A 27,777-nucleotide genomic window follows, 5' to 3' on the forward strand; every position below is an offset into this window, starting at 1 on the left:
AATTTTGCCTAACGTACTTACTACACGCCCCCTCCCCCTTAAAGAGACACAATTATATCTGGGAAGAGCGTGCAGTACAAAAACAGATGCACAGCTACATTGAATCTCTTTACAGGGGCAGTAGCGGGTGGAGTGCGGGCGGGGGTGTGAAGGGGATGGGGGTACGACAAAGGAAACACAAAAAGGGGGGGAGAAGAGCTTACCTGACGCCTGACGCTCTTCTGCTCTGATTCCTCACTGCAGCACAGGCTATCAGACTCCCCTGTGGCCAATCCTGATGCTGCTCTCATGCTGCTGAAAGCAGCATCAGGATTTGCCCGAGTGCCCTGAATTTGCACTCACAGAAAGACTGGGATCCTGTGCTTGCTGTCTCCAAACCTGCAATGCCGCTCTGGTTGGAGACAGCTCAGTGCGTATGTCGTTTTGGCTGTTCTGAGATGGCCAGCCAAACTGACATGTGCACTGATAGCAATGTCCGCCACTCCCCGTTAATACCCCCCATTGATCGTCCCGTCCCCAAGACTCTGCTTGGCCCTTAGAACTTGAAATATAAACTAATAATCAACCAGTTTTATTATTGTTTTATTTTTCAAGTTTTGAGGCTGACATGGGGGGGGGCAATGCTCCTCCGTCATAGCGGAGGAGCTGCCACTGTACGGGGGTGATGAAAAATAGCAAAACATATGTCGTTCCTTGGCGCTGAGAACTTGTATTTGTGTTTACAGCATTTACAGTACTTTTTAAATGAGGAGGGCACAGTGTCCCGGCCACTGGCAGCCCCTTCATGGTAAATTGGTGCATTGAGTGACTTACTCCATAACACAATGTGTCACAAAACTGGAGCAGTACCAAGCCGAGCTGATGTTCTGGTAGACACAGCTGTGCAGTATTCGTAGGCTGTGTACACGACCCATGCATGGTTACCTTGCGGAGGATTAAAAATATGCTTTCACAAAGAATGACGGAGGACCGAGAAACATGAAGACAAAAAGAAAAGAAAAAGGAGGACAGTTAAATCCTAACTGTGTGCTGATGCGTTGCTTTCTATATCTCGAAATCGTTTTAGGCAATTTAAAGCCTGGTGACATATTCAAAATTACTTCATCACCAGCGCAGTATACGAATGGAACCTACCGGTATGCATATGAGACCCATGGATGGCCTTTCTGCAGAAGCTGCCACCGCGGTCATTCGCTACACAAGCTGATCAGGCCTGCTGTTGTAGTTGCGGTCCATGCTGTCCAGCACTTCAAGGGAGGGAGTAGGGGGTGTGCACAGGTGTCCCGAGAGAGACCAGCTCTAAGGTGCATGAGGAGACACAGAAGGCTAGATTATGACTTTTGATGGTGTGGGGGTGGGCGGCCTGCCACTGCCGCATCCCCACACCGCAAAGAGTCGCTACCGCCGGCCTTACAGATTACAAGTAATTTTGTGCTCCGTTGGGCGGCATGGGGGTTTCCACTGCAGTGCCTCTTTGAAAAAGGCACCACAATGGGAACGCCACACAGGTTCCTGCACGGCATGGACTTCTACTTCCATGTCATGCAGGAACTGGTGTGCATGCACACAGGGGGGCACATCTTGGGACCCCTGTGTGCATACACAGGGTTCAGAGGCACAATGGGGCCCTGTAAGGACCCCTTTGTTTACTCTCTACCAGGGTTTTCATAGCGGTGGAACCACCATGAAAACCCTGGCTGAGAGGAAACTCATAATATTCTTGGCAGGACCACAGCAGTACCGCCAAGCATATTGTGGCCTCTGACAACCGTGCCGCTGCCAGGGAACGGCAGTTCTCTGGTGGCGTCAGTGGTCCCAGGGTGATCCGATCACCTAAAAGAAGTGTTTTCCTATGAGAGTATCTCTGCTGTACTGGTTAGATATAATGGGGTAGAATTTACTTCAGTTATAATGAGAGTTTTTATCCAATCTTTATTGTGCACCAGAAAACTGCATTGTCAAATTATTTAGTTTAGAGAACTAGGATGATAAAAGATTGCATTCAACTTGCTTGGGTAAATGGTCATCCAGTTTGTAGAGCTATCCAAGATATGTTATGGTGATACCCCACTACACCCAACCTTGTCACGGGTATTTCACCATTTGTGTTACTTAGAGGCAGGTCACCTTGCTCTAAGCTCTGCCTGAGTTGGTTGGCAGGAGGTGTTTCCATAAATGTAGATAAAGCAGATATCAAGAACAAAACTATATGGCATCAACAAAAGCCCAAAGAAAGGTATGATAAGAAGCATCGACTGAAGGAGCAAGGTTGAGAGAAAGATTATATCCTCTTGGTTAGAAGGCTTATGCTTCAGGATGGAGGAGAAAGTACATTTTCCAAACCTATGTGTATTGCCAAGGTTAAACGCAACAGTGTCATAATAGAAAATGGCCAGATGTGGACAAATTACAGACTCATAAAATTCCCTAAGTACATGGCTGACCATGGAACATTAGAAAAAGCATAGACATAATCCAAAAGCATAGAAAAAGCATAGAAAAATACACTCTACCCTTTTGAAAATGCCACTTTTAGAAAGTTGGCCTTTTCATACCCTAACAATTTGGTGACTGTAGCCTGTTCTTGGGTCACATGACTGGGTGCAGCTGGCAGTTGGACTATGTTTATTCCTCCTAGACAGCCACATGATAGAGGGGTTAGGTGTGCCTGGATAGACAATCAACTGTCAGGATGGGGTGGCAGAGCTGGGCACAGCCACACTTGCAACTGAATAGACTGTGCTCTGCCCTCACACAAAGGACTTGTCACCCCTGCATTGTTCAAGCAGCCAGCTTGGATCCAGGGCAGGGGAGTCAGGAAAATTCAAGAACTTCAAAGGGAATTCTCTAGAACCTTCTCTTACTTCAAAGAAGGCTCCAGGTATAAGAATGCGAACTTCAGCACCACTCTTCAGTTCACTTTCTGGACCTGCTGTGAGCTTCTCTGTATTCCACACGACTGCTTTGCTACATCTGGAAGGACTGCTTTGCTGCCTGGAGCCTGCCTTCGAGTTCATAAGCCTGCCCTGCTGCTTGAGCCCTGTTTCATCACTTGAACCCAAGACTACCAGAGTGACTCCAAGGCTACTTGGTTGGCCTCCTGATCAGAGCATCTGGGACAGAAATTGCTCCAACTATCTTGAACCCGCACCCGGCCTAAGCCTAAGTGAGTACTAACCTCCAAGTGGCGCTCCTCCAGTCCTGGACCCTTGACGGTGATGCTAAACATGCACAGCTAGCCAAAATCCAAAACTTGGGACTTAGAAAATTATTGGCTAAAAACTGCTCTGAGAGAAGACCAGGACCAACCTCATCATCTTTTTGCACAAGGTGCTTTGCCGGTCAGGCTGACTTTGCTATAACTCCCACTACGTTATTCTCTGCAGCACCAAATCCTGTACTGTGGTCCTTCAATGGAACACGTATCTAGCCTTCCGCAACACTAATCGGCTACAGCCTCATCCTGCTGGAGATTTTGGACTTCCAAAACAATGACTAAGTCCAAACTAACACATTTTCACCCCAAATTCATCCAGCAGCTCCCAAATGAGAACGCTCCCTCCTCGGACACTGCTTGCGGCCTTAACCCACTGAACTTTACCTTAAGAGAAAATTGTTTGCAAATGTTCTATGCTCGTAGGTAAGCGCTGACTGGGCCCAATCTACTTTTTGTATCCGACCCATCCTCAATCCACTTTAACCCAGTCCCACACGACTAGATGTCTGCGGATGACGCTTTCATCTTTTAGGTGTTTTGATCTTTTAGGTGCTATTTTTTACATGAAACTTTAAAAATTCATAACTCCGGCTCTACTAATTTGATTATTGCGATTTTGGTGTCAAATCATTTACTAAATTTACTCTCTTTTTCTAAATTGGTGTGGATTTTTCTTGTGCTGTGTGTTCACTGTATTACTGCTTGTGCTCTGCATAAATACTTTACACAATGCCTCTAAGTTAAGCTTGACTGCTTTTGTGCGATGCTACCAGAAGGTTAAGCACAGGTTAATTTAGTGACTTTTGTGGTTCACCCTGACAGATTTTGGGTGTTGCTTGAACAGGGGTCACCCCTCATTTAACTAATAATTCAATTTCTCACACCGCAGGTGCAGAAATGTACTGAAGATATGGTCTAAGGATCCTATTTTATACCAGGTGCCAGCTTTGAAGTGGAACACATTTCTGGAGTGTCCCCCACAAATGGTTCTGAAATTACCTTTCTCCCCGCCCTTGTCCCAGGATGTCTGGGGTAATTAAAGACTAGTGAGAACTCATCTGTAATTATGCGCTTAATGTAAGTGGTCAGTGCACAGCTCTACCCCGCCCACCTTGGCAGGATTGCCCATTCTGCCAACATCTAGTCCCCCTTTGTGTCACTGTCTGGGAGGAAGAAATAAGGGCAAACTGCCCACTACACCTAGTCATGTGACGACAGGATAGAAGAAAGTGCAAACTTTCTAAAAGTGCCATTTTAAGAATTATGACTTAAAATCCAACTTTACCATAAAAGAGGGTTTTAAATTACAAGTAATTTAATTGTAAACAGGACATTTCAACATGTTCTCAAACAAAGGGTATTGCTTATTAGATGATGTAGTGAGGTAAGCAAATGATATTTTATGGCAGAGGTATGCCTTGCATTAGGGAAATATGAATTTATGATGTTTTCACTACCAGGACATGTAAAACTTAAAAGTACATGTCCAACTTTTTGATTGCACTTCTCCGTGCCCTAAGGACCGTTTAGGGCCAACCCTAGAGGTGCCTTGTATGTATTAGAAAGGAAGGTTTACGTTTGACAAGAGACTTATTTTGCCAGGTCAACATGGCACTTGAAAACTGCACACAAGGTACAATGGCAGTCCTGGGACAAGTTTCAAAAGGCTACTTAAATAGGTGTCACAGTAAGTGCTTCAGGCCTTCTAGTAGCATTTAATTTACAGGCCCTGGTTACATATTGTACCACTTTTCTAGGGACTTATAAGTACATTAAATGTGCCAATCCGGTGTAGGCCTTGTTCTAGGGTGAGAGCAGAAGCACTTTGGCACTGGTTAGCAGTGGTAAAGTGCACATAGTCCAAATAGGCAACAAAACAGGCTCAGAAAACAGGGGGAGTGAAGGCAAAATGTTTGGGGTGACCCTGCAGAGAGGGTCAAGTCCAACAACCACTCAAAAAACTTTCTCACCTACTCATTCTTCTACAAGCAACACACCCATCACTACAAGGCCAACTCAGCACCATCTACTCTCACACAACAGAGCAGCCCCCCACTCCAACCCATTCCACACCAACTCACTCAACTAGCTGGCCAAACCAACATGGCCAAGTGCCAGGCCAAAGAAAGAAGCTAATCTGCAACTCATACACCGCCCACTAGAAACTGCACCCGAAAAGTTGGGACTTCTTCTGAAAACAACTGTGAGAATTATGAAGTATCATATGGTATGGTTCTATGACCTTACCGTGTAATACACTCGCATAACTGTCTTGGGTCCAGTCAGGCTTATTTATAAAAACTTTAGCCTAACCCTGGGTAGCTGTGGCTTCTTGGAGCGAGGCTTAAGCAAAAGAACTGGTATAAAGCATTTAGAAGCGCCCCACAACAAAATAAGAAAGGTATGCAACACAAAATAAATCTCACACCAGTTTATAAAAATAGATTATATTTTTAGGAATTTTTAGATGCAAAGATGAGCAATATTCACAGGAGATAATGAATATATAGATTTTTTTTTAAATAAAACTCTGCTTTTTAGTGCTGTTTTTAGTCCAAATGCATAAACAAACATGGGTAAGCATAAAGTTTAGAAACTTTTGAAAAGTGTGAAAGAGTTGTTTTTGGCTACTCCTGCCCGAGTAGGGTAACCAAATACAACAGGGAGGACAGGAAGGGCCAATAAGGAGTATTTTGACAGTTACCTGGTTACCAAAACAGCCCAGTCCAACACTTTAAATCATGAACACCATTGCCTGATTCTGGGGATGCAGGATGCTAAGAATTCTGAAAGATGCTCTGCGGTCGACAGAGGTGCACTTGCGGTTATTCTTTGGTACACGGGTAAGGTTGGGTGACTTTGGTCATGGGGAAAGTGTTTCCCTTGAAGTCCTCTTTGAGCCAGTAAAGACCAGCTGAGTCCAGCGGTGTCCTTTGGTGAAGGCTGGTGTTCATCTTTGCCGACCAATCTGAACTCAGATGATTGGCAGTTGAGGATCGGTCTCTTGGGATCTCCAAGTGGCGGTTAGCAGTGATTCACAGAATGTGGCTACTGATTTGCCAGCATGGACTTCTTCAGCTTTCACAGCCTTATTGCTGGTTCCAGCTGGCCACTCGACAGCAGCCACAGGCAAAGTCCTGTCTTTGCTAGCCCAAGGTACTGTAGGTACAGTCCAGCAGTCGGTGCAGCCTCTCTTGCCAGGTCCAGGGGTCAGCAGGGCAGTCCTTCTTCAGTCCTTTGTCCAGTTCTGTCATGATCTGAAGTTCAGTGTTTCAGGGGTGCCATATTAATGCCCAGAAAGTGCACTGGGAAATGATACACTCACTGGCCAATTGGCTACCAGAATCCCCCCTGCCTTGTAAAGATTTCTGACAATGTGTGTCATCCAGAAAAACCAGAGTACACTATTCTGCCTACTCTCAAGATGTCTGAGCCTTTCCTTGGATGTTAGGAGCTTGATAGCCCTCCGTAGAGGTGTGACTGCCTGTGGGTTACCTGCCCATGGGAAAACCAGTTTGGCCACTAGTTTCCCCTCTCTGTTCCCACTGCCAGCTAGTCTATCTGAACAAAGGGGCAGCCGTACATGAGTGTGATTGCCATTTGTCCACCAAATGCGGCTTCACCTTCGAAGCTTGCCTTTTGGGCCAAAACTCTGTGTGGCTTCCTGCAAGAGGGAGGTAACGCCTCCCCCTGTAGAAGTCTCCTATTGTTCCTGAGCCTCAGAGTCATTCACACTACTCCCCAGGGAGCCAGAAGGCTGACTGGAGGCCAGCAACTGTGCGAAGCCACTGGGCAAACTAGGCAGCAGAGTGGAAACTTTCCAAAGGTTAACTTTCCTTAAAACTGATGTTAAATCCGACTTGGGAATCAAGTTAGGTTTAATGCCACTATTAATTTGATACCTTGAAGTACCTATTTTAGCAGTCCCATTCAGACGTTAGCTGTACTGAAAGGTCAGCCGGTAGCTCTGCTAGCCAATGGGGCTACTAACTTTTCCACAGCAAAAGCAACAATTTAGAAGTTTTGCTGATAGGATATATAAACAATATATGTCCTACTTAATACTATACAGTTCTCAGTCTCAGGGATTCATAGGCCTTCCTTAGGGGAGACATATATATTGTTAAGGGAAGTGGGGACTTTTCCATTGGTTTAAATGGCAAAGTCAAACTATCAGTGCTCTTCCAGGCTGCAGTGATAGCCTGGGAGCCATTTTGTACTTTGGCCCACACAGGGTGGCACAATCAGTGTTGCAACCCTAGGGGGAGGAGGGCATCCTGTCTTACATGCCCTGGGTACCCTTGGTGCCATGTACTAGGTACTTATAGGTAAGTCAGCCTATGCCAATTGGGGGTAGCCAAATCAACATATATTTTGTAATGCGTTAGAACACATGTACCGAGGTGTGAATAGTAGGTCTCAGTGCACGCTCAGATTGGGGGTGATCATGCAAAAAGATTCATTTCCTTAAAACCACGATAATAGCCTCCAGCAGAGTGCATGCGGAAACATGGTTGACACAACACAGCAAACAAATACTAGAGCAGTTTAACCCGTTCCCCGCTCATGACGGAACCACTCCGTCATGAGCCATGGGTGCGCTGTGCTCAGGACGGAGTGGTTCCGTCATGCTGCGGCCGTTGGCGGCCGCTCCTCCCACGCGGCGCTAATTCCCCGCCTGTGTGGGCGATTAGCGCAGTGGGTGGAGTCATGACGGAACCACGCCGTCATGAGCACAGCTCACCCGTGACTCATGACAGCGTGGTTGCGTCATGAGCACAGCGGCGCCGTCAACCCCCCCAAACCCCTCCAGCGCTGGGGCGGAATTCGCACCGCGGCGAAGGGGTTAAAAACACATTATAGCCTCTTTAAACATCACCATTTAAACACAACAGTGACAAAATTCATTACAACCAAACTGAATAAAAACGTGCCACCAGGCAATCACAAACATAATCAGCCTCCTATACCACACTCATGACAAATCTCCCCATTGGTACAGAACGATGTTTGTTCCCAGAGCACACATATGCAAAACTTTTGACTATCACCAACACTTTTCCACATTTTCACTCCACAGGGTACTTCCCGCTACAACATAGTGCACAGATCACACATCTGGGGACTCCCACATCACATCTCTGGGTACTGCCCCAGCTTAGCACACAGTGGAGTAATTCCCCCATGCAACTTTTGCACAACTGGGTACTACACTTCTACAACTTCATATTTCATGGGTTGCTGCCCAATACAATCTCTATCACAGTAGTGCTCATTCTCCAGTTTGCACCAACACACAGAGAAGTGTACGACATTTGTGACACTCTGACATTCACAAGAGCACGTATCTACACAACAACAACAGACAGATGGATACTATACCCGCTTCCCCAAACTGCTAACTAGACTCCATATGGAGTCAAAAGTAAATGCTCACACAATACTACAAAAGCAACCTTCAGGTGGATTATTTACACTTCTCAATCTCTCTTGCATCACTAAGTATTCAGCACACCAGAACCCTAATATAAACTGCAATTCCAAAAAAACAGAAATCAATTTACATTGAAACGTATTAATCCAACAGATGCATTACTAATACAAAGTGTAAGGCACATGTCAATAAGCAAGACAATCAACCAACTCTTCCCCAACCTAATGAACCTCACAGTTAGTAGGAAACAATGCACATTTCTTAACAGAAGTTCAAAGACAAATACAAACTCCATAATGGCCAAACAGCCTTGCCAATTAATTAACTGAATGTAGTATTTTAACATTGCAATTGGACTAGTGCCAGGCAAGTGATGTTTGGCTCCCCATGAATTCAGGAGACAGTATAGCCTTGAAGAACATAGCCTTATTTTTGTCTCCAACCTTCTCGGAGATAGTTCAGGAAGGGACTCAAGATCTGGCTTTTCGACTGAAACCAGCAGCAAGCGCCTGGGTACCCTTCTGGGTGACAAGTTAGCGCTTTATAAATTTGGCTTGAGATTGACTTGAGTGAGTGAGAGAGTCACTCTTCTCTTTCTAAATTATACAGAAGGCCTTGGATAGTCTTTTTGTCAAAGTCTCCAGACCACTACCCATGAAACATCAGCTTACTACGTTTATTCCTGATATCAAAGTCTACATAGCCAGAGTATCTACTGAGATTCCCAGATTGAAATCCAAGACACTGATGAGCTCTCTTACAAGAAAGTTGTGCTACTATGCCCCCAAACGTCACGCCTTCTTCTTTCAGCACGGATTGAATAATGCTGGAGAGTAAAGCCCCCATTTACCTAGTGCTGCTCACTGACACAAGACCACTGTCCATTGCCTTCATAACAGTGCTAGCAGGAGCTGTGTCACTTCCTCTAGGCCCACCGCACTGGGGTCCATAAAATATGTAGAATGCCTTTAACCAGAACTCTTAAAAACCATGTCTTATCCTCCTCAAACTTGGTCAGGCCTCATGCGCTCACCATGGTTTTTGCTCGTCATGTGGCACACACCCCTCTGGCAATGCAGCTGACAGGTAAGTGGCATATGAGCTCAGCACAGTAGAGTGATGAGTAACCATTGCAGTACGCTAACACTAACCGGTCACACTGGTCCCTCCACAGGTATGGACTAGCCTGTGCTCCAGTCAACTTACTTGAGAAATCATACTGCCCATTTACCACCACTACTCCTTAAGTCACCTTCACCATGGATTGTATGACTGCCGAACGCTGCATGGATCCTTTCAGAGTTTTGATTACTTTCAAGGAAATTTCTAGGGGTGGGCGGAATTTGCGAAATTCACTTTCACAAATTATCGCGAAAATGTTAAAAATCTCCGCAAAAACGCAGAAATATCACGAAGATGCAGAAGTTTTTTTCCCGCCCGTTCGCGGTATTTTCTGCGTGGTCGCGGCTCGCCAACTTACCCATGCGGTTGCTCACGGGCGCGGCCATCTTGTTTTCACTTGTCTCGCGGTGCATGATCGCGAGAAGAAAGACGTGATCGCGCGGCGAATGACGTTACTGCGGGCGCGAACTGTCGCGAGACAGTGCAAATGGCTACCAACAATCCAACATCTCGTGGAGAACGCGACCGGATCGGGAAACTTGTCGGCGAACGCGGGGATTCAGGTAAGGCGATCGCGCGCACCCGAGAATGTATTATTTTACAGCGCGAGCAAGCAAAAAATTTCCGGTAAAATGCGGATTGCGGATTGCGGAAATTTTGACATTTTTGCGCTCTCCGCGCAATGCGAAAATGTCAAATTATCGCAATTTCCGCGAGCGGAACGGATTTTTAGCCCAGGCCTAGAAATTTCTCAACATCTCAGAGTACAGCCAACATAGCACTGCTCATATAACACTGTCTCCATGGCATTGTCCTTGGGCTTATGACTAAACACAAGGACACACTACCTCATTGTACCCCCTCCTTATCTGGCGCCTCCTGGCCAGTTGCTTGAGCTGACACAATTGGCAGCGTATTTGGGGATGGGTTACCTGAAATAGTTCTCTATGGTCACAGGGCCATCATACTTCTAATGAGCCCCCGGCCAGCAATGGCTCCCAGCTGCCACCAGAGTCCTGGTGCATCTCCACGTATGTCCTTTTAAAAACTCATCACCAAAATGTGAAGTTAGAGGGCAGTATCTTCAGACATGATTAAGGGGCCATTCAGGTAGGATGTAACATCTTTATTTCATGTTAGGCCCTTAGGTTATAGCAACAGCAGTCACATCTGTTATGAATCTATCCTCCCTCCAACTCCCTATCGCCTAGCTTCTACTCCACACCACACACCAACATTTTATTACATTATTCGCTCTCTGAATTAACTGAACGTATAAAATAAACATAAATGTATTTACCTGGGGGCCAGGGGGGCATGTGTGTAATGTGAGTATATATGCTCTGATTGAGAAAGTGAAGTTTGAGACTTGTAGAACAAGAAGTTCTGATGCAGAATTTGCTCTTTGCAGAAAGATTCATTTATGCATATGCATTAGGACCAATAACTTTTACATTCACAAATAAGTCACACATAATGTGCAAGAAGAGCAGGGATAGTGTAGTTCTAAGTAATAGGAGTCAGATTGAAAACGTTGTTTGTAGTTGAATGTAGATCAACACGTACACGTACGTATTATGCGAGTTAACTATATCAACCATTGTGTGTGTAATGAAAATGCAAGTCAACATTTACATGCATGAGACATTTTTTTTTTTTTGCATATATATAGCGCGAACTCGACCCGAAGGTATTGCAGCGCTTTACACGAGCACCGTATTTACATTAACATTCAGGCACGGGGAGAGTAAGTGATTTGCCCAGAATCACAGAATGTGGACTCGTCCCCGTGGCTCGAACCCTGATTTCCAGCACCACAGTTGGCAGTCTAGCCGACGGACCACATCCCCTCCCTTGACATGAGTTTGTCATTATTTACTACTCCGAATGTACTTGAATTAGACTTTCTTCATCAGGCCTAGCGCTGGGAGCTATTCTCTCGTTGTATGGAGACGTTGCGCTCTTCTAGAAGGGTGCCCAGATGATCAGTACCATGAGGCACCGAAATGGCGCCTAGTGGCAAAAGCTGCCAACTTTTGTGCAACCGGGTTCGATTCCCGACCTCAACTAAAAATCCTGTGATTCAGACCTAATCTCCTCGTGATTTTTAAAAAAATGTAATACATTCTGATTCTCATATAAAGCGCTCAACGCCCTTGGGCCAAGCTCCCGCTATATAAAACTGCAATAAAATACGGAGGGATGAAAGAGTCATAAGATTACATTTTTCCCAACCCGTCCTTGGAAGCTCACAAGGAAACAGTCGCGTGTCACAGCTCAGACATCCTCGTCATAAAATGAATATGAAAGGGGAGGAGAGGAGAGGAGAAGTAAAGCGATTCGTGCCAGAGGACAAGTACGTCAATAGAGGAATCTGTCGTCGCCCGCCATTTTATGAAATATTTTACTGCCTCTGGGCTTAGGGCTGGAACATTCCAAGTGAGACTAGGTTATTTATCACATTATATATGTCCCTTAACGTTAAATCGTTCGGGAAAAATAGCAGATGAATTTAAAAGACAAACATTTATGTGAAATAATAGCTTTTCATCCTGCCCTAACAGAGAATAGTATGAATATTTATCTAAAATCCGTGGACAACAAATTCCTGTGGAACACGCAGTAACTTTTTATTAAATCCTCGTAACTCAAATAGCAAAATGGCTAACCTCCCCTGCATTTGCGTAAACAAATTGTATTGTCTGGAGCCCTATCACGTAGACATTAAATGAGCCGTATAGAGAGCCATAACAATTTATGAGCCAGATTTGAGTTCAAACTGTTTTTCCTATTTTGGGGAGGAGGGGGTCCTTTCAGTGGGCTTTGTCACTGAACCTGTTAGCTGCAGCGCTGCAATGAGCCGAGAGCCGCTACCCTCCTAGTTGGGTACCCTACTAAAGGGATTCAATTGGATTTTAATTGTCTTAGTATAGCGCTTCATAACCCTGACTAGGCGTAGAGCATTGGCAGACAGGTGAGAACGCAACACTGTGGGGCAGTGGTTCCCAAACGTTTACGATCCGTGGCTCCCTTGACCCATTGGCCATGGCCCGTGCCCCCCCACTGTTACTTTTTAAGGAGGGTGCGGGGGGGGGGAGGGGGGGTAGGGCTGTAAGCCCGGCCTCGTGAGTACTTGCATTTTTCTGTCTGAAAATAATTCGGATGAAACTGATGGATCAAGAAATAAACGAGAAAAATAGTAAAACTTCCTGTATGCTACCTCTCCCTCTACCTTAATTTCTTTCCCGTCCCCTTTCACCCTTTCCCTTCCTTCTACAACACCGCCTGCGAGAATGGTGTGATTCCTATGGTGTGTGGCTTCCCACTTGGGCAACCTTGACTTCTATATATATACGAGAAAAAATGCGAGTCCGCTATAGATGGTTTCACTAAAAGTGTGAAACCAAGAAAGTAAAGTGTAAGTGACTTGGTCAAGATAAAAAACCCCTGTTGGCAAACATGGTGATTTGAAATTCTCAAAAACAACGAAAGTGTTCAATTTGTTTATCAATGTGATAAAAAATTAGGGTTTGGAATCTTAGCAGAGTTGTTGTGGTAAAGAGAATTGGTGGTACAGAACATGTGTAGACTAAAAAGATGCATAAGAGTTTTGCTAGTATCAAGGAGGCTGTTGGGTTTGAGAAGGAACATGTGGCAATGGCAGTGAGAAAGAGCTCAAGAAAAGTGAAGACACCAAAGTGTCTGAGTGATCATGTGTAGTACTGTCGTTTCCTCTGATGCAAGTTTAGGTCACTTGCATTGTGTGTTTTTTTCCCCTTTTGTCAAGTCTATGATGTACACTTTTAGGATTTTGTTCTGTATGTAGTATTTACATAGAAATGTTCTGTATTATTATTAGAAGAGAGGCATGTACTATCGAAGCATGATGCTGTTAAGCTGATTTACAGAATCCCAGCTAGAGAATGTCATGTGGTAATAGAACAGTGGAGAAGCATCTTTCAAAAGGAGAGCTGAAGCCTGAAATGGACAAAGAGCTCAATGGCTGGGGCACTGTTGGGTCTGCATGTCAAGGTTCTGATCCTTTTATCACCGGCATTGGATCTTTGGGGAATCTGGGCATTCAATGGAGGACGCTTGTAGCGGGAGGCCGGTCCTGGAAGGACAATAAAACTTACCTGACAGATGCATGTTGCTTCCTTTCACTGGTGACTAACCAGCACCAGGAGGACCCAGCGTGCACCAGATTGTCTCAGAGCCTGCAGTGAGTTGTGCCTTCGTAGTGTGTCGCGGTCACGCTGAGCATGCGGCAGTGCTGAGCATAGACGTGTCACATCTGATTCTGGCTCTGGAGCTGTGGTCTCAGTGAGGGTCGCTTGGAGAGTAACTTACGCAGTACCGGTTTTGGGAGGCAGAGGGCCAGCGGCCAGTAAGCAGTTTCTGGTGTGACATCGCATTGCAGGCAGTAACAGTATTGACCGCGTAAGCTGAACCACAAACCGCTTTCCAGTACATCTTAGCAGTGGCCAATTTGGAAGTTGCGCATTTGTCTGTTTATCCAGCGATGACAGGCACACCTCTTTATTACCTTTGTGCAATCTGAAACGGCGGCTATCTGGAAGTGGCAGAGTGGTATGTAGAAATCGAAGGTACTCCATTTTCTGATTCATGTCTGCAGTTCACTTTAAAGTGAACAAGAGGTACATATAAGTGAGAAAGTTATCTGCAGGCATTTCTGGTGGAATTGTAAACAAGGAAGATAAAACTAACATTATATAGGAACACCTAGCATGTATTTACTTTAAATTTTGGGCTAGCAACAACAGCCATCATGGATAGAGTAGTTGCAACCCCGCCATTTTTGGCATCCCCAGGCACACCTCCAATTTGTTGGGAGCAATGGCATGAGACTTTTGAATCATATCTGGAAGTTATAGATGATGAATCTCTTAAGTCTAAGAAGAAGAAGGCATTGTTACTTTACAATCTCAGAACTGAGGGAAGGAATTTTCTAAAAAATCTTCAGTTGGAAATCGTGATGGTACATATAGGAACTGGGGAAGATGTGGTTTTGGAATGTCATAAGTTTCTACAACGTGCGCAACCAGCAGGTGAACCCATCGATGATTTTGTGGCAGCTTTGCACAAGTTGGCAGTGACGTGCAATTATTGTAATCTCAAAGATGAAATCAATAGGGATCAGTTAATTGAAAAAATGAACAATCGCAAGATCCATGAAAACTGTTGTCCACGAAAGATCCCAGTTTGGAAGCGGCATTAACTATTGCTAGAAGTATTGAGCATTCTGAGTACTGTACGAAAGAGATGAGCAAATGTGTTTCAGAGCAGGAAGTCAAAGTCATAAGTAAAGAAGTCACCAAGAGAGCTGGCAAGCCTCCAATGGACAAGTGTTTTTCCAGTGGGAATTGGGATGGTGGCAATCTACAAGGTGGCAAGGCTGAGGTGTCATGTTTTAGGTGTGGGAGTAAGTTGCATGTAAGCGCATATAAAAATTGCCCAGCTGCCAACCAGACATGTTTAAGGTGTGGGTAAAATGGTAATTTTTCAGGAATTTGCAGATTGTTTAGGAAAAGTTTAAGTGCCCCTGTGGTGAGGTCTATCGAAGGAAAAACATTTGAGTATGATGAAAATGTAATATTAATGTTGTCTGACCCAGTTGAAGGTGATGTTGCAAATTACATGAAATACGTGTGTGAGAGCAAGAAGAGACAGCCATGTTGTGTGGTATCACTATTAATGGGTCTAAAGTGAGAGTTATGGCAGATTCTGGTTCGCCTTTCACTTTGATTGGCGAATCAGAGTTTGGGAAATTAAATATTGCTTATCTCCAGCAGTCGCACATTAAAATATTTGCTTATGGGGGTAAAAGGGTGGAGGTATTAGGTAAATTCCATGCAAGTTTAGATTTTGAGAACAGTAATGCAAGTTGTACTGTGCATGTGTCCAAAGGAGGGTCCAATCTTTTAGGGTGGAATGAGCAAGGGGATCTGGATATAATTCTCGATCCTAATCATCCGGAGATAGTGCTATTGAGACAATGCTTGTTAGAAATGTACAGCGGTGATGTGTGCAATGTGGTTGAGAATAAATGGATTAGTGCAGATCCCAAGATGTTTACAGAGCAACTTGGTTGATTGAAAGGTTTCAAACACCACATAATTTTGAGTGATAAGGCAAGGTCGAATGTACACTAGGTGTGGCGTGTTCCCATCAATTTGAGGGAAGGAATTTAAGGTGGAATTAAAGAAACTTTGTGATTTGGAGGTTATTGAACCCATTGAGAGTTCATAGTGGTTGGCCTCAGTTGTGTTGGCGTGGAAATCAGACAAGTCCTTGTGTTTATGATTGAATTTATGTGATCTTAATTCCAATATCTGGATAGACCGCCAACCAACCCCCAACATCAATGAGCTGTTGTCCACCTCAGAGGGCGCTCTAATCTTTACAACACTTGACATGTCATGTCGGCAGCATATCATCAGACAGATTTTTGAGATGAGTCGAGACATTTGACTTCATTTGTGATCCCTGAAGGAGCATACCGTTATAAGCGTATGCCATTAGGACTTGTCTCCGCACCCTCAGTTTTACAAAGATTGATTAACAATTTTTTTGCAGATGTGCCTGATGTAACATGTTTCAAATCAAATCAAATCAAATCAAAAAACATTTATATAGCGCACTACTCACCCGGAGGGTCTCAAGGCGCTGGGGAGGGGGGGTCCGCTACTGCTCGAACAGCCAGGTCTTGAGCTGCTTCCTGAAGGCTAGGTGGTCTTGGGTCAGGCGGAGGTGGGTCGGGAGGGAGTTCCAAGTCTTGGCGGCCAGGTAGGAGAAGGACCTTCCTCCTGTTGTGGCTCTTCGGATGCGGGGGACGGCGGCGAGGGCTTGGCTGGTCGATCGAAGCTGGCGGGTGGGAGTGTAGAAGTTGAGGCGGCTGTTGAGGTATCTTGGGCCTTGGTTGTGTAGGGCTTTGTGAGCGTGGGTGAGGAGACGGAAGGTGATTCTCTTGTTGACCGGGAGCCAGTGCAGGTCTCTCAGGTGTCCGGAGATGTGGCTGTGTCGGGGGATGTCGAGGATGAGTCTTGCTGAGGCGTTCTGGATCCGCTGGAGTCTCTGCTGGAGCTTGGCGGTGTTTCCGGCGTAGAGGACGTTGCCGTAGTCCAGTCGGATGGTGACGAGGGCCTGGGTGATCGTCTTCCTGGTCTCGGTGGGGATCCACCGGAAGATCTTACGTAGCATGCGCCGGATATTGAAGCAAGACGAGGAGACGGCGTTGACTTGTCTGGTCATGGAGAGGGAGGAGTCCAGGATGAAGCCCAGGTTGCGTGCGTAGTCTGTCGGTTTGGGTGCGCTGCCCAGGGCGGGGGGCCACCAGGAGTCGTCCCAGGCAGAGGGTGAGGAGCCCAGGATGAGAACTTCCGTCTTGTCTGAGTTCGGTTTCAGGCAGCTGGTCGTCATCCACTCGGCTACGTCTGTCATCCCTTCGTGTAGGTTGGCTCTGGCGGTGGTGGGGTTGTTGGTGAGGGAGAGGATCAGCTGATTGTCGTCGTCGTATGAGATGATGTTGAGGTTGTGTTGGCGTGCGATGGCCGCAAGGGGGCTCATGTAGACATTGAAGAGGTTGGGGCTGAGCGAGGAGCCCTGAGGAACGCCGCAGATGACTTTGGTGGCTTCTGATCTGAACGGGGGAAGGCGGACTCTCTGTGTCCTTCCGGCGAGGAAGGAGATGATCCACTCCAGTGCCTTCTCCTGGATTCCGACGTTGCTGAGGCGCCGCACTAGGGTGTGGTGGCAGACAGTGTCGAATGCCGCGGAGAGGTCCAGGAGGATTAGGGCCGCTGTTTCTCCGTTGTCGAGCAGGGCTCGGATTTCATAGGTGGCGGCGATGAGGGCGGTCTCGGTGCTGTGGTTGGCCCGGAAGCCAGACTGCGAGAGGTCGAGGGATCCATTCGTCTCGAGGAAGGCGGCCAGCTGCTTGTTGACGGTCTTCTCGATGACTGGCCGGAAACGGGAGGAGCGAGATGGGGCGGTAGTTTTTGAGTTCGGTGGGGTCCGCTGATGGTTTCTTCAGTAGGGCGCTGAGTTCGGCGTGCTTCCAGCTCTCAGGGAAGGTAGCGGTGTCGAAGGAGGTGTTGATGATGTCTCGCAGGTGGGGTGCGATGACAGCGTCGACCTTGTTGAAGACGTGGTGAGAACAGGGGTCGGTTGGAGATCCGGAGTGGATGGTGTTCATCGTGCGGATGGTGTCTTCGGTGGTGATCGGGGTCCAGGCGCGGAGTGTGGTGGTGGGGGGCGTAGGTGCGGTCATGGGGAGCGTTGGTTGTGTGCTGAAGCTGTTGTGAATGTCAGCGATCTTGTTGTGGAAGTAGGAGGCGAGGGAGTTGCAGAGGTCTTGAGATGGGGTGATGTCGTTGTATCCGGCGTTGGGGTTGGAGAGCTCTTTAACGATGTTGAAGAGTTCCTTGCTGTTGTGTGCGTTGTTGTCCAGTCGTTCCTTGTATGCAGTTTTCTTGGTGGTGTGGATCAGTTGATGGTGTTTTCGGGTGGCGAGCTTGAGGGTGGTCATGTTGTCTGGTGTTGGGTCTCTGCGCCAGGCTCTCTCGAGGGCTCGGAAGTTCCTCTTGGAGCTCTTGAGTTCGTCGGTGAACCAAGGTGCTTTCTTACTGCCGGGTCTGCTAGGCGGGGTCCTCAGTGGGGCGAGGTCGTCTGCGCAGCCGCTGATCCACTGCGTGAGGTTGTCGGCGGCCTGGCTGGGGTTTGCTGAGCTGGTGGGGGGGTGCTGGCTCTGGGATGCGGCGAGCTGGTCGGCTGTGAACTTGTTCCAGCTTCTGCGTGCCGCTTGTTGCTGGTGGTGGTGGACCGTTGTTCTTCTGAAGCTGAAGTGGATGCAGCTGTGGTCCGTCCAGTGGAGTCCGGTGGTGTGGCTGAAGACGATGTCCTTGCTGGATGAGAAGACGGGGTCGAGTGTGTGTCCGGCGTAGTGGGTGGGGGTGGTCACCAGCTGCTTGAGACCGAGGTTGGCGAGGTTGTCCAGCAGGGTGGTGGTGTTGCGGTCGTTGTTGTTCTCCAGGTGGAAGTTGAGGTCCCTGAGGAGGATGTAGTCAGCGGAGGGGAGGGCGTGCGGGCTGATGAAGTCGGCGATGTCTTCGCTGAATTGTGTGCGTGGTCCCGGGGGTCTGTAGATGAGGGTGCCTCTGAGGGTGGTCTTGGGGTCGGTGTGGATCTGGAAGTGCAGGTGTTCGGCGGTTGTCAGGGTGTTGTCGGTAGGCCTGGGCGGTAAATTCCGTTCCGTTCGCGGAATTTGCGGAATTTGGGTAATTTCGCGTTCCGCGGAGAACGCGAAATTGCCCAAAATTCCGCTTTCCGCGACTTCGCGAAATTTTTGCTTGTTTGCGTTCTCAAAATGCGTGTTCGCGAGATATTTCTCCCCGAGCACGCAAACAGCGATTGTGAACAGGAAAAAAGCATCGCGAACAAGCAATTCCACGTGTTCGCGGAATTTCTGCGTGTTCGCGGAGATTTTTTACCGTTTCGCGGAGATTTGCGTAACGCGATTACGCAAATTCCGCCCACCCCTAGTTGTCGGTGTTGGTCGTGATGCGGATGGTGTTCCTGTGGATGATGGCGATGCCTCCTCCGGTCTGGTTTCCGCGGTTCCTCCGGGTGATCTTGTATCCGTCCGGGAAGGCGATGGCGATGTCGGGTGCTGAGAAGGCGTTCATCCAGGTTTCTGTGAGGAAAGCGACGTCTGGGGATGTGGTGTCAAGGAGGTTCCAGAGTTCGACGGCGTGTCTGTGGACGGAGCGAGTGTTGAGCAGGATGCACTTCAGGTGGTTGCTGCTGGTGCTCGGCTTGGCAGGTGCGGTGCAGGTCCAGATGCAGGTGAACTTGCAGGAGTGGCAGCTGAAGGGTCCGTGGGTTCGTCTCGGGGTGGCTCGGTAGCATCTCGGGATCTGGCCGGTGTTGAGTGCGTTGAGTTCGGTGGTGTTGTAGGTCCGGCGGGGGGGCTGGTGTCTGCGGGGGCCAGGGATTAGGGCGCTGGGCACGGTCCAGGCGCGGACGGGCGCAGACGGGCTTACCTTTGGCGTGCTTTCGGCACGCTTAGGGCGCGCCCGCTGCGCGTCAACGCTGCGCGTTTGCCACTCTGCCATATGGGGAGAGTGGGGGGGCGGAGCGAGGGAGGAACAGCTGGGAGGCGGGAGCGGGGCGGCGAATGGGAAGGGAGAGAGAGGGAAGGGGGCGGGGCCGCAGGGGGGCAGCGGCGGGGAGCGGGCGGGAAACGCGACCGGGGCTGGGCACGCCAGAGGGGGAACAGGAAGATGGGTTAATTTATGGCAAACCGTGTGTGAGCCTGACGTGAGACTGGAGAGGGTGGTGGACATTTTGAAGTGTAAAGGCTTAAACTTAAAGAAAGAGAAGTGCAGGTTTTCATGTGATGGATTGGATTATTTAGAGCACCATGTGTCTAGCAAAGGTGTTGAACCCAAGATGAAGATTTTGAAAGAAATTGAGCAAGCACCTGCACCCAGCAGTAATGATCAGCTCAGGTCCTTTTTATGATTGATCAAGTATTATGCAATATTTGTTAAGAATTTTGCATCTAAAACATCCATTTCACGGGAACTGTTTGAAAAAAAATACAAGTACTTATGGAACAAAGTGCATGACACTGTTTAAGTCGATTAAGAAGGACATTGTGGGTGCTGAACCCCTTAAACCATTTAACACTCATGATCAGTGCATTATCACGACTGATGCTAGCAACCACGGCTTAGGTGCAGTACTAATGCAAAGAAGGGAGTGTGGCATAGAGGAAATTGTGGGGTTCGCATCGTGAGCACTTTGGGGTGTAGAGCCCACTTATTCTACGACTGAGAAAGAGGCTCTTGGTTTATGGTGGGGTGTGCAGTATTTCAGAAACTTTGTTTGGGGTAGCCAGTTTGTACTGCGCACAGAACATAAGCCTCTCGTAAATTTGTTTTGCACTGTCTATGGTGGTAGAGCTACTCCACGCATTGCTATATGGCAGTACTGAATGCAGGAGTACCAGTACAATTTGCAGTATGTGCCAAGTGAACGTAATTTTGCGGCAGAATGTTTTTCAAGGTTACCAGTAGTAGAGGATGAGAACAATGACAAAGGTGATGATGAGGATGGGGAACTTGTGTGTGCAGTGAGCGTAGTCGCCTCGTGGGTGTTGAGTGAAGAAGAATGGCAAGCTACAGCCTCGAAAGACGAAGAGTTGCAAAATGTGATTAAGTGTGTTATAAACAGTTGGCCGAGGGCACGAGACATGAGGGAGGATTTAATTCCGTATTGGAGGAATGCGGATGAGTTGTCCATTGTTAATGGTGTTTTATTGAGGTGTGAACGGTTAGTGGTTCCGAGGGAAATGAGGTAATGGGTGCTGGAATTTGCATATGAAGGTCTTATGGGGATGGGTGCTATGAAACGCCGTGTAAGAGAGGAGTTTTGGTGGCCGGGAATGACAGGGCTGTGGAACATTGTCTGAGGGAATGTAGTGCATGTGTTTTGAGTGATAAAGTATAGGTCACTGTGCCGTCTCCTGTCGTTCCTGTTGTTAGTAATAGGACACCTTGGCACAAGTTGGTGTTTTATGTGTCTGGTCCTTTTGGGGTTTTAGGCAGTTCACCCAAGTACGCTTTGGTGTTGGTTGGCTATATATGTAAGTGGACAGAATTAAAATTCGTCACTAGCGTCAATTCTAGAGCTATCATTAATTTCTTTCAGGACATGTTCTTAAGAGAGGGTTGTCCGGGAGAATTAGTGACCGGCAACAGCAGTCAATTTGTGTCTAGCAAAATGAGTAGTTTTTGGGCGTGTTGTGGCATCAAGCATATAAAAACATCTCTGTACCATCCCCACAGCAATGGACATGTGGAAAGGGTGAATAGTGTGGTTAAGGATCAGCTTCAGTTAGCGTTAGTCAACTGCATACATTGGGAAGATGCCATGAGGGACATGTTGTGGGCTATTAGAACCACCCCACATGTTAGTACTGGGGTAACTCCTTTTACACTATTGAGAGGCAGAGTGGCTGGTTCACGACTGAACAGGAAGTGGATGAATAGGAAAATGTTGGACGTGGAGAAGGCGAGTGGTGACCTGGATGTGTGAAAATGTGTGCAAGAGAAGTATGCTTCCAAAGGGAACAAGGGTTGGGAATGTAAGGTCCAAGTGGGCGATTTAGTGAGGATACTAAATCCTAGGCATGTTCATAAGGGCCAGTCAAGGTTTTCATCTCCATTTTGTGTGAGGGAAGTAAGGAACCACGTTGTGGTTTTGGAAATTGGTAAAGTGTGGAATACGAGCAAAATGGTGGTGGTACCCAAATCCAAGGCTAAGTTTGTGTGTAAAAGAATGGGGATGGGTTGCCTCAAGGTTCAGTGGAGTCTGTTTGTGCTCCAGAGTGTCGCACAATTTCAAGGCGGAAAAAGTGTGTTTCACACAAGTACAATGATTTTGTGATATGATGGATGTAGGTAATGTTTCTGCCATGTATTTCATTTCTTGTCTAGCGGGTATGAAGCATATTTTTCGTTCTTAATTCAGCGCTGATTGGGTTTTGTTATTTGGTTTATTGTTCATTTTGTGTAGTTCAACTATGTGTTTACCTGTGACCTTTTGTTTTACTGCAGTTTCAAAGGTCTGTTTTATTGCAAATTTTGTAATAATTTATTATGCATTCCATCTGGAATTTGTATCCACATCATCTTTGTTTAGTGGTTAATTGTGGAAGGAAGGAGGATATGTTGGGTCTGTATGTCAAGGATCCAATTCTTTTGTCTCTGGCATTGGAGCATTGGGGAATGTGGGCATTCGAGGGAGGACAGTTGCGACCGCCGGAGGCCGTTGCTGGAAGGACAATAAAACATACCTGACAGATGCATGTTGCGTCCTTTCAGGCACTTATGGAATAAACCTCTACTTGCCTAATTCAACTTCTCGTCACTCTGCCATTTGAAATTACCATTTAATGTAAAGCAATACCTCATCTAAATTAGAAATCCTGATTTGCTGAATTGGGATTGATGAGCAGAATTGCCAGCAGTGGGTCCTCCACATTGTCAGAGGAGCCTCGACCCACTGCTAGCAGATAAAAGAAAAGAGAAATAAAACGATGATAAACCCTTGTTTATTATTGTTTTATTTTTGTTCTCAGAGCCAAGGCTTGGTGACAGGGGGATGACAGGCAATAGGGGGAGTGTTTTGCACTGTTAGGGGTGCACATTGTGATTTGGTCGGCTGTCTCAGGACAGGCCAAACAGCCTTGCGCACTAAAGCTCTCTCCAACCCGAGCTGCGTTGCCGGGTTGGAGAGGGCAGGTACAGGCTCCACGTCTAACCGGGAGCACAAATTGAGGGCACTTAGGCCAATCCTTACACTGCTCTCAAGCTGCCAACAGCATGAAACCAGCATCAGGATTGGCTGAAGTGGACTCTGGGTGCCCTTGCCTGTAGTGGAGAGGAGCGCGATGCGGCAGGTAAGTGGCTTTTCTGTATTTATCTCATCATCCGTCTCCCCCTTCCACCCCTGTCGCTCACCACTCTATCAAGACACCGTCCGCTACTGAGAATTGCCTAGATTCAGTCCGGTGGCATAACACTAGCTCCGGCGGTGCAGGAGAGCCCGAGCTCCGAGGAGCCCCCTCTGGCACTGTGCACAGGCAGTGGGCCCCTGGCCTGAGTGCTCCTGGCTGGGTCCGGAGTGTGGGGACCCCCTTGCATGTAGTTTGCAGGGGGGGCCCTCAATGGTCTATATGCTGCTGATTCAGGCAGAAAGGTCTGACTTCTAGCAGGGAACATTCTGTTTCAGTAACAGTGTGAAAGTAGAGGGAAAAGGAAATGAATGTGGTAATACGGGAAGAATGCAATTTCTTTGTGCACACCTTCAAATTCATAGTTTTATGTCAAGACAGGAGGATCAGATTATGCAGTCTTTCTTACTGTTTGATTTGACAGCTTTTTACAGTGCTGACACCTGCAATTTTTCATTTTAAACTTTGTTCGACATTTTCTTATATGTTCTAATCTTTCCTTATTAAGGCATTTCCGGGTTGTTTTTTGCTGTTGCTCCTGCAAGACCTCGACGCTCTGCTTTTGTTGACATATCTCCCGGGAGGCGGGGGCTGCTGTGTCAGTGCAAATGCTCACCTCTCTTCTGTGAGTGTGGGCGCTTCCTACACTGGTGCCGCCTTCTGCTCCTTACCTCAGAAGCAGATACGCACCAAGGGTGACTGGTGCTTTAGTAAAAGAGGTCGGTAACAGCAGAAGTAAACTCTGCCTACAGATTTGTGGCCACAATATACCCAATTTCCTCTAAAAACAAGCTTTATTTATTCCAAGAAACTTTATTGCAAATATTCGTGAATTTTTACATTTTGCTCCCAGAAATCTGCTTTTGGGACTCTATCTTGTTTATTTAAACATGACACAGCTGGCAAACAATGAGGAAGCAATGGATGCAGGCAAAATGTTTTTCAAAGATAATTTAAAACAATTGCTAGATACCTCTGTAACATCTGCAGTCAATGCATCCATGGGATTAACAGTCAAAGATATCGGCAATGGATCAGACCAAATCTTGTTGTTGGAAACAAATTTTCATGTTAAAAAAAATCAGTAAATGAAAGTCCTTACTTTCACGTAGTACATTTTCTAACCAAAACACTATATATTAAATCTAAAAAACATTTTTATAATGATAAAGATGGTCCTTCAGATTTAGCAGGGACCTCTGCTTCCAAAATTTCTGTGTCAGAAGTGGATTGGTGGATAATTCATCCCATGTAGGTTTTGGTTCTTACCCCCAAAATATTCCTCATTAGAGAAGATGGAATATAATTGTGAAAGGGAAATAAAACAATCAAACATTTCTACTGAACTATCCGATAACAATGCAGATGTGGTAATGTCTTCCTGAAAACAATTCTGATGATATCTCCCATTCAGTTCTTAACTAAAATCAAAATATTTTCAAAATTCCCAAAGAAAGAAAAGATACTTTTAAACATAAAGAAATGTATGAACTTTCAGGAGAACCTTTTCCACCCTGCGTCCACTATTCCCCATGTGGATGAATATATTCAAGCACAAATTCGCCAACCTTTGGGCAGTGTTGTCAGCAACAATATTTTTCAGAATGTCCTCACCTTTTTATCCCCGTCAAGTCCTAGCTATCCCTGTCATAGATCCTAAACGCCTATCTTTCTTTTCAAAATATAATAAATAACCCAAAAAGGGCATCAATAGAGCCTGGTCATCCTGCCAGTACAAATGCCCAGATACATTGGGCCCTTTGACTGAAATCTTCATGATGGCGGAGCAAGCAAACAAAGGATCTCTAACCATTGATCCTAACGACCTATATGCGGGTACAAAGACAAATTTGCCTTCTTGGCAATGCCAATTTGGCAATTTTAAAGGCACTCCCTAAAGCTCTTTTATTGAAGTGAGACCCCAAATTAGCCAAACTAGCTTCGACATAGGAGATTTCGCCAGGTAATGGTTTACTTTTCAACAGTAATTTTATTAAAGAGATTTCAACATATATGAATGCTCTTTTCTCTGTGTATAAGGTTCAAATTTCTTAAAGAAAGGTTTTCAGATAAAGAGTTTTTTCTGGACCGACAGAAGAGGGGGATTGCTGATTGATTTCAGTCAACAACCCCAGGATCCAAATCTCAAATTACAGAGGTCTACAAGGATTCTATTATCAAAGACCAACCTTCTTCCCTCAAAGGTGCAGAGGTGGCAGAGGCCAGTTCAGGAGTTAAATTAGATCGACCTAAAACAATGGTAAGACTTCAGCATGCCCCTTCCATTTTGGGGGTTGATTAGCCTTGTTTCTTTAGAACTGGCTTCAGATAACGTCAGACCTGTGGGTTCTACAAACCGTCACAGGTTTTCACATAGCAGCCCTATACAAACTTCTTATACACACTCTATGCATCAATTACATTGTTGATATCCCAAGAAATAAAATAACTTTTATCAAAGGGTGTAATCCAAATACCAACCTTCGATCTGACATGGTTTACAAGCAATCTTTTTATTGAAGAAAAAGAACAAAATAATGTGTCCAGTCATAATTCTCTGACAACTCAATTAGTTTGTTCTTTACAGTCATTTAAAAAAGGAGACTATCTCCAGCTTAGAGTTGCAAACAACCTTTCGACTGTATGGCCTGCCTTGCCCTAAAAGGTGCCTTTCTATCGGTTCTCATTTACCACCAGCACCACAAATTCCTCCAATTTCAGTGGTAAGAGACCTGGTACCAGTTCACTGTACTCTGTTATGATCTATCATCAACGCGTTGGTGTTTCACCAAGCTTTTCAAACTTGCTATTACTTATCTCAGGGCATCTGCCTTATAGTTTACGTGGACAATATTCTAATCTTATGCCAAAGAATGTTTTTTTACTTTCTTATTTACAGACCACCATATTCTCTCTGGAAATTGTGAAGTTTATCATCAATCTGACAAAATCTTTACTTTATGCAGTTGAAAGCATAATTTCTAAATTTTCTAGTGTAATCTTCACCCTCCACTCTACAACTTTCAGAAAAAAAATGGAATACTATCAGAAAATAATTGTCTATCCTATTAACTTCATCTCACCTATCACTACATTGTTTAGCGTGAATTGTAGGAATTTTAGAATTCTCAGTACAAGCAATATTTCCAGGTTACCTTCCCTAACACGCTCTCCAAAGATTTAAATAAAACAATCCATTTGAGCAAGGTGTAAGTTACTCTGATTTAATTCCCTTATATCAAGAGACCAGAAATGAAGCAAGCTGGTGCCTAGAACACATTCAGGTTTGGAACGAGAGGTCAAGTTTCAATTCTACACCAGACCTTCTCTTGGAGTGAGGTGCACGTTTGTCATGGTGGGGGCGTCCTGCAGCTGGTTCTCAAATGGTGGTGCATGCCCTCAGGGAGTCTTCAATGTACATAAACCATTTAGAACTACTTGCAGGCTCCTTTGCAATCAAATGCTTCACCAGATGTCATGCACATTCTTCAGTACTTCTAAGAGATGACAACTTGGCCACAGTGAAATATATCAATCATTTCAGGGGAACATGATCACAAATCCTTACAAATCTTGCAAAACATTTCTGGGAATACTGCCTACTGTATCACATAGGTCAATTGAGTATGGAAGCAGACTAGTACACTCACCATTTCATACATTTCACTAATTGAAAATTGCACTTTTCAGTTCTTCATTGTCTCTAGGGACTTTGGGGTCCATTTTCAATAGATCTGTTTGCACTAAGTTGCAACTCAAAATGTCCCCAATTTTACAGTTCCTGACCAGATCCAATGGCTCTAACAGAGAATGCATTCTCCAGCCTTGAAATCAGAGCCTTCCTTATGATTTTATGTAATTTCTAAGGATATCTCTTTGTTACTCCAAAGTAATGAGGGAGCTTTCAATTGATCATAATCCGTCTATTTTGACTGTCTCAGATTTGGCTCCCAGATCTGCTTCTAATTGCTATAACCAGTCCTCTCCTTACCCAATAACCCTTATCTTCTTCAGAACCCTTTGCGTCATTAATACATTCTGATCCTGTCAGGCAATCTCCAACTTATGGTGTGGAAAGTTTCAGGTCATACTGGTCTAACACAGGACTTTTGTCAAACAATCTTGAATTCATCAATAAAGCCTGGGCTCCAAGAGCTACCAAGGAATACAAATCAGCGTTCTGCTCTTGATCTCGTTGGTACATGGAATCAAATTCAGATCGTATATCAGCAAATATCGCTATTATTTGCAACCTCTTAGGCCATTTAACGTCCTCTGGCAAATCTTTTAGGACAATCAATGTACAACAGTGGTAAATCTCATTACATCACCATTACATAGAAGGTAACCACGTTGGGGAACAACCTCTGATATGCAAATGTCTTTGTGGGATAAGGCAAAGTATACCACTGTTAGAATTGGGGGTCTCTAGTTGGCAGGTTTGTACCCTTTCCAAGTAGGGAC

The sequence above is a fragment of the Triturus cristatus genome, chromosome 12 (assembly GCF_964204655.1).
Source record: "Triturus cristatus chromosome 12, aTriCri1.1, whole genome shotgun sequence".
In the NCBI taxonomy this organism is placed as follows: domain Eukaryota; kingdom Metazoa; phylum Chordata; class Amphibia; order Caudata; family Salamandridae; genus Triturus; species Triturus cristatus.